We start from the raw sequence: 7,581 nt of genomic DNA on the forward strand, positions 1-7,581 counted from the left end.
TACATCCTGCATATCATATATTTACATTATGATTCATAACAGTAGCAAAATTACAGTTATGAAGTAGCAACAAAAATAACTTTATGGTTGGGGGTCACCACAACCTGAGGAATTGTATTAGAGTCACGGCACTAGGAAGGTTGAGAACCACTGCAGTAAAACAAACTGACGGGAAACTGGAGAACATTTCACACTTTTCACCTTTCAAATTTTGCACTCATTGTTTTAGCTCCCCATTTCCTGCCAGCTTTCCCTGCCATGTTCTTTTGGTTCCATCAATCCAATTGTTGTCTCTATAGGTTTACCTAATTTTGGTTTCATATACAGAAAAACATAAAATCAAGATGAAATACAAACAAGTGGCTCAACAATGACAGAATGACACAACAAAACCTCATTCAAAAACAAAACAGAAAATATTGAAAACTAGAGCAATAGTCCATTGGATCAAGAGGGAGATCAGTGACAGGGTGTTACATTTTGGCCTAACTACTACTCCAGTAATTCACCCTACAATGTATTCTGTTTGATAACAAGGCCTTTCCCCTTTGAGTCCGTAGTCAGAAATAATTCACCTTAATCCACATGGAAGATTCTGAATGAGTTTTGGTCTTTCTGCAGTCTTCTGCAAACCAGATGTTCAGAATTTAAGCTCTAATACCAATCCCTCCTCTGTGTTTGGATTTTATTATTTACTATTCTTGGCTCACACAGGCTAGTGTGCTTTATTCATGTGGACTTAGCTGATTCTCACTTAGATGGCTGTTTGTTTTAAGACAAGCCTATAAGTCCCAAAACGCTATTCGTTATGGTAGCTGGGCACCATCTGCTTTCTTTACCACACTTTGTTATAGCACCCATATTTTTAGTGATCACTTCATGGGGATGGGTATTGAGAAGGGCCATTTCATAAGAACGAATTGTTTTGAGATTAGGGCTATGATTAAGTGTGAGGTCAAAACCCATTCATATATCTATGGTTTATGTATGTCCTTGGTTCATTTTAACAAAATCATTACTGTTGAAGGACATTATAAATTATCCCCATGGGGCATATGGTAGTTCTAGTGGTATTACCATTAATTTACCCAATGCTGTAGAATGAAAAACACTGCTTAGAAAAAAGAAAGTATATGTGCTTATGAGAATTTTTTAGACAAAAATATATAGATTGTTGATTTGTACAGATTAACAGTTTAGGTGACTACAATATTTACACCAACAATGAGGGTTAGAGATAGGGTGAAACTTTCAATAATGTTCATTCACAAAGGCAGAACTAGGCTATACACGTCATAAAAAGGCCAAAGGAATATGAAAATAGCATACTTTAATTCGGTTTTCAAATTTTACAGTCATAAAAATGTTTCCAGAACATTTTCCAAGGCCTTCTAAAACTTGTGTTCTTAGGCACTGTGCCTACCTAGCCCTTCTTCCATGCTAGGGTTGGTAGAAGTGTTCTAGTTCAGAGAGTCCATGGAGTTGTTATTAGTGTGCATCTTACTCTTCTAGTGTTCTCATAGCAGAAAAACAAGTGGGTGACTTTACCAAACAGAAACTTATTTTCTCACCGTGTAGGAGGCTGGACACTCAAATTTAGGATATCAGCTCTAGGGGAATACTTGCCCTAGCTGTTGGCTCTTCAAGAAGGTCCTTGTCTCTGAGTTTCTGCTTCTTGGTGATCTTTATAGACCTGGAATTTGTATTTCTCTTCCCCCATCTCTGCTTCTTAGCTTGTTCGTTTAATCTCTTTGATATCTCAGAAGAGAGTGACTCTAATGTAACAAATATACCCCAATCTTCAGCAACATAACTTAGTCCTGCCAATTAGCATCATGGACACAAATGGGATTATATAACAACATGCACGAGTTAGAGTTTATTTTGGGAAATATAATTCACAACTGTGTGCTTGTGTATGTTCGTATGGGGAAACACTTTATCACCTACTCAGAATCTCCAAGAGTTTTGTATTTGAAGAGAAAGCTTACGACACACTTTTGTGAACAATTATTACCTGTTATGTTTTATACAAAAGTATTGAGATTAATCCCTATGGTTAGGGATCTCCTTTAGTTAACAGTACTCATTTACTGCCACGGAGTATATGCCAACTCATAGTGACTCTACAGGACACAGTTGAAGTACCACTGTGAGTCTCCAAGGCTGTAACACTTCATGGGAGTAGAAAGCCCCATCTTTCTCTCAAGGAGCGCTTGGTGGTTTCTAACTGCTGATCTTGCGGCTAATACCTCGTAACCACTATACCACCAGGGCTTCTCTGAGTCAGCAGAGACTAACCATAATTATTGCTCTATTGATAGTGCTGTGTGTTAGGCATTGTTGGGCTGCTAACCACAAAGTTGATAGTTCGAACTCATCAGCTGCTCTGAAAGAGAATAAAGAGGCTATCTGCTCCTGTAAAGATTAACAGTCTCCGAAACTATATACGGTTGCTCTGGCTCAAAATCAACTCTATGGCAGTGGCCTTTGAGTATAAAACATAGCTCTCAGAGTAGAAAAGTTTTAAGGGTTAGGCACTTAAAATGTATTGTGGTGAAATAGATATAATAAATTTGCCATATTTACTCTTTTTGAATGTCTGATCCAGTGGCATTAATCAAACTATATCGTGTTAATGTCACCATTATCCATTTCCAATTTTTTAAATTACTTCAAATGGAAACTAGGTGCCCTGTTAACAATAACTTCTACTTCTACCTCTATCCAGCCCCTGTTAATCACTAATAAACTTGTACACTTACCTATTCCAGATATTTCATATAAGTGGGGCCATATAAAAATTTCTATTTATGACTGACTTTTTCTGCTCAGCACGTTTTCAAGTTTCGTTTATGCTGTACTATGTTACCAGGAATTCACTTCTCTTTATGGTTGAATAATATTCCATTGTGTTGTGTTTATCCATTCATCTGTTGATAGATACATAGATATTCCACCTTTTCAGCCACTTCTCTTTTGAATATAAAATCAGAAGAAAAATATTTATTTTTGTTGTTTTGGTACTTCAAAATAGAAGTGATTCATGGGAAGAAGAATCTGTAGCATGGCATCGCCCAGAGAGCTGAGTGGACCAGCAGAATTCCGGCCCATTTAAACCTAGAGTTTGACTGCATTTTGGCATCATCCCCAGGAGGCTGGTAGCACATTGACATTTGAGTGACACTGTTCTCCACATACTTGGTATTCAGTGAGGCAACTGTATCTGATGAATGGAAGAAGCTTCAGGTAATAAGATACTGTATCCTGAATTTCTATTGGTGCTGCTTCAAAATAAGGAAGCCTAAGTTAAAAGATAGAAACGGTCTCAGTGCTTCTGCTTAAAACTGATGGCAAGGAAAATAATGCAATTGAGAAACTGGTTGGACTTGTGTTGGGGGAGGCTTCACGCTGGCCTCAGTCTGTTGTATAAGGTATTCCTACCTCCTTTCTACCTATAAAAAATCATCTTGACACTTAAGAAAGAACTCAAAGTCATGAAGTTAATGATTAATGATTTGCTTCCTTCTATTTTGAGGTATTTTCTTTTTTTTTTTGAGTTACTTTTTTTTTTTGCTTTTCAACATTTTTTTAAAATCACTTTATTAGGGGCTCATACAACTCTTTATCACAATCCATACACAAATAAATTGTTAAAAGCCATTTGTACATTCATTGCCCTCATCATTCTCAAAACATTTGCTCTCCACTTAATTAGGGGCTCATACAACTCTTTATCACAATCCATACACACATCAATTGTGTAAAGCGCATTTGTACATTCATTGCCCGGTATTTTCTTTTTTAACAGGACATGGGGCCTTAACCAAAAGATATGAAATTCTAACCCAAATATATGGCAATTTAACAATTTCCATTCAAGATGTAAAGAGAAGGCCTATAAGCCAAGTGCAAGTTTATAAACTGTCTTCCCAAACACAGTGGACAGGTGAGGCTATGAATCACTGCCAAGGTCCTCTGGCACTCACTGTTGTCACCTGCACCCCAGATGGGCTTACTCACTTCTTTGAGCACTATGGGCCTGCGTAGGATCTCAGGGTTTCTAGACTGGTAGTGCTAGAACCAGGACTCTCCTGGGAAAACAGGGACAGTAGCCCTTGTGGTTAGATGAGTTTATTTTAAAAGCATGCACATAGTGTTAGGGCTATTTAAATGTCAGACAGTTACATAAAATGTTCTTTGGCCATTGGTTCAGGTCACAGGAACAGGTGGGGAGAGAGACATTGATAAGGATGGCCACATTAAGTGAGGTCATTCCTTGACCTGTGATTTCAGTGATAAGTCATCAATGGTGGTGGAGCTTGAAAAATCTACCAGCGTTCTTTCCTTGTACATTGGCTGTGGAAACACATCCAATCATACAAGTATGTATGATGTATCATACAAGTATGAAAAAGTCAGTCATAAATAGAAATTGTTATACAAGTATCAGAAAAGCATGATCAGAAAATTATCTTGATTTAAAAGAAACCGATATACTTTATAGGCAATGATAACTAAATTATTTGAACAGAGGGTAGAGGAAACTGGGAAATAATAGTTGGGAAAGTATTGGAGCATCTATTTCAACCATTTATATTCAATTTAAGATCACTAGTGAAGATGAGCTAGGAGCCCTGGTGGCACAGTGGGTTAAGCACTGGGCTGATGACTGCAAAGTTAACAGTTTGAAACCACCAGCTGCTCCTCAGGAGAAAGATGAGACTTTCTACTCCCATGAAGAGTGATAGACTTAGAAACCCACAGAGTCAGTTCTACCCTATCCTATAGGGTCTCTATTAGTTGGTATCAACTCAATGACAGTGAGTTTGGTTTTAATGAATATTATGTTCATAAAAATAAGAAACTAAAGTAGTAAAAAGAGGATATACATATTAATATGTTTGATGTTTGGACAGGGAGGAAAATGTAGATTTTGACAGAATGGAGTGGAGGCAAGGAGAAGAGAGGCATTCCTAGGGATGCATGGAAAACAAGCTTGACCAGGTAGATGCAGCATGGTGCTATAAGATGGTGTGCTAAGGTTGTGAGGTAGGAAGGGGTCCAGGTTTAGACTTTGTCTGTCAGATCCACCTGGGGTCTTTGAGAAAAGTACATACTCTGTCCAGTAGTTCCTTCCTTTTGATAACCCCTGCTGTGTTTATGATGGGCATCTACTGAATATTTGCTCTCAACGCACTCTCACCAGTTTTACTGTCCATATTTTACAAAACAAAACTTAGTAGACATAAATAACTCAACCAAGGTCACATAAGTAGTAGGAGCTGTAGGATCAGAAAAGAATTGTTACTTAAAAGAAACCCAGGCCTGTTGACTCTCTTTTTGTGCATTGTTGCTTTTCCCTCATCTATAAAATAGACAATGTTATGATAACAAGAAGTAGTTTTTTAGAATCCTTAACAGAATTATCTACAGTGTAGGTACTTGATTAGTTCTGAGTTGCTTTCAGAAGTATTAGTGTTGCTCCATAACTTATTGACTTTCTAAGTGACATTGCTTTTATATTCTTCCATAAGCTATGGCAAGGGTTCTAGTTAAAAGATTGTTATTAAGTTAATATGTTTTCAGTCGCCAAACTCAACTTCACTTTTATCAAAGGTGACAGCTAGAATAACTGCCTTTCAGTTGACATTCCACTGTTCATTCTTTTCCGACACATGATCTATTCACACATTGCCTTAGGGTTGACATTTCATCTCACGTACATGTTATTTTGGGATTTGATGTAGATTCCCCAGATAGCCCACTCTGTCCTTGTGCTTGCTGAATCACAGTGTGTCTTCTGACTGTGGGGCCTGGACCTTGAATTGAGAGACAGCTGTTTGGTAATTACAGGGTTCCCTTCCTATAGCAGGAAATTGGCAAGTCATCATCTTGTTTTTAAGGAAAAATTCTAAGCAATATCTGAAAGAGTCAGAACTACAGTTTTTAATGTGACAGGAATTCTTAAAATGTGCTCACTGCCCTTTTTGATGCAAAAAAAGGCTTTTGGAAGAGAAAGCTCACTTGAGATTCTGTTTAAATGATGACCAGAGGAGAGAGAGCAGTTGCTTGAGATGGGACATGGGACAGGCAGTTAATGAGCATGGGCTACCAAGTACAGCCAGTAGTTATTTCTCCTCCATCTCTTGTAAAGCACACAAAGGATATTCATTTATTGTAGGGACACTTAGGAAATACAGATAAGCAAGTATGAAAAATACCATCAATTTCCATCATTTTGCATTAATCAGTTTTATTTTGGTATCTTATATTTTAAAGTATATATATTTGTATTTATAAATTGTTCTTATGTTTGAGATATACACATATACATACATATATATGTATATATATATATCACCTAACAACACACACATACATTAAACCCTCATAATTGATTTGTAACCTTATCTCCCTGATTAACATGATATACAAGATTTTGGCACAGATACATATCTGCATCACAGATACATGTCTACAAAGTGTAGTCCAGGGACTGGCAGCATATGCTTCACTGGGGACTGTCTGGGAAATGCAGATTATCAGGCTCCACATAAGACCTCCTGTCTCCAAATCTGCACTTAGCAAGGTTCCCAGGTGGCTATTCTGTACATCAAATTTAAAGAGTACTGAATTATTCTTTAAGTGGCTGCCTAATATTCCATTTTGTGCTATACTTAGATAACTAGTAGCAAATCTCTTACTATGTAGACATGAAAGTGTTATATAAATTTTTTCTTTTATAATCTGTGTTATAATAAATATCCTTGTACCAAATGTCTTCATCTTCATCTCTGATTATCTAGCCAGAAAATATTAGTAATGTGTACGTAGAGGATAACTTATAAAAATTTAAAATTTTTTCCAAGTGGAGAGTAGGCCAAGACACGGATAAGAAATGTGCTTCAAAGGATTTTCAGATTTCTAAATGACCTTACTTATAACCATATTTCCAGGATTTCATTATTTCTGAGCCAACAAGTAATTAGCTTTACTGATAGTACCTCCTTTCTTGACCCTGATTCGATGACTTATTCAGGAGCCTTTGTGGTTTAGACTTAGTGTGGAGCCACAAATGGTCAGAATACAATGTTTCCCAGAATAGTCCTGAACACAGAACCTCATCCAGAGTGGCCGCCCTGCTTGTCTGTGCCCGAATGTACACAGGTACTCTCAATTGGGAGCTAAAACTAAGAAACAAGATCACCTTTTTTTAGGAATAAAAGAGCCATGAGACTGGCCATGGTCTTTCTCTCAAGCAATATTTTCTGCCTTATAAAGGGGCTTACTGGCTATAGGCCAGTGGTTCTTAACCTTCCTAATGCCGCGACCCTTTAATACAGTTCCTCATGTTGTGCTGACCCCCCAACCATAAATTATTTTCGTTGCTACTTCATAACTGTAATTTTGCTGTTAGGAATCGGACAACCCCTGTGAAAGGGTCGTTTGACCCCCAAAGGGGGTAAAATTTAACAGTCACATGGTTACATCTGTAGTTCCTCTGGTATAGGCACTGTAGTAAGAGGTAGCTGAGGGATTACAAAGAAGAATTAGGTATTATTAAAGCTGATGGCAAGA

The sequence above is a fragment of the Echinops telfairi genome, unplaced genomic scaffold (genome assembly GCF_000313985.2).
Source record: "Echinops telfairi isolate 266 unplaced genomic scaffold, ASM31398v2 ScPeMD7_7424;HRSCAF=8462, whole genome shotgun sequence".
In the NCBI taxonomy this organism is placed as follows: Eukaryota; Metazoa; Chordata; class Mammalia; order Afrosoricida; family Tenrecidae; genus Echinops; species Echinops telfairi.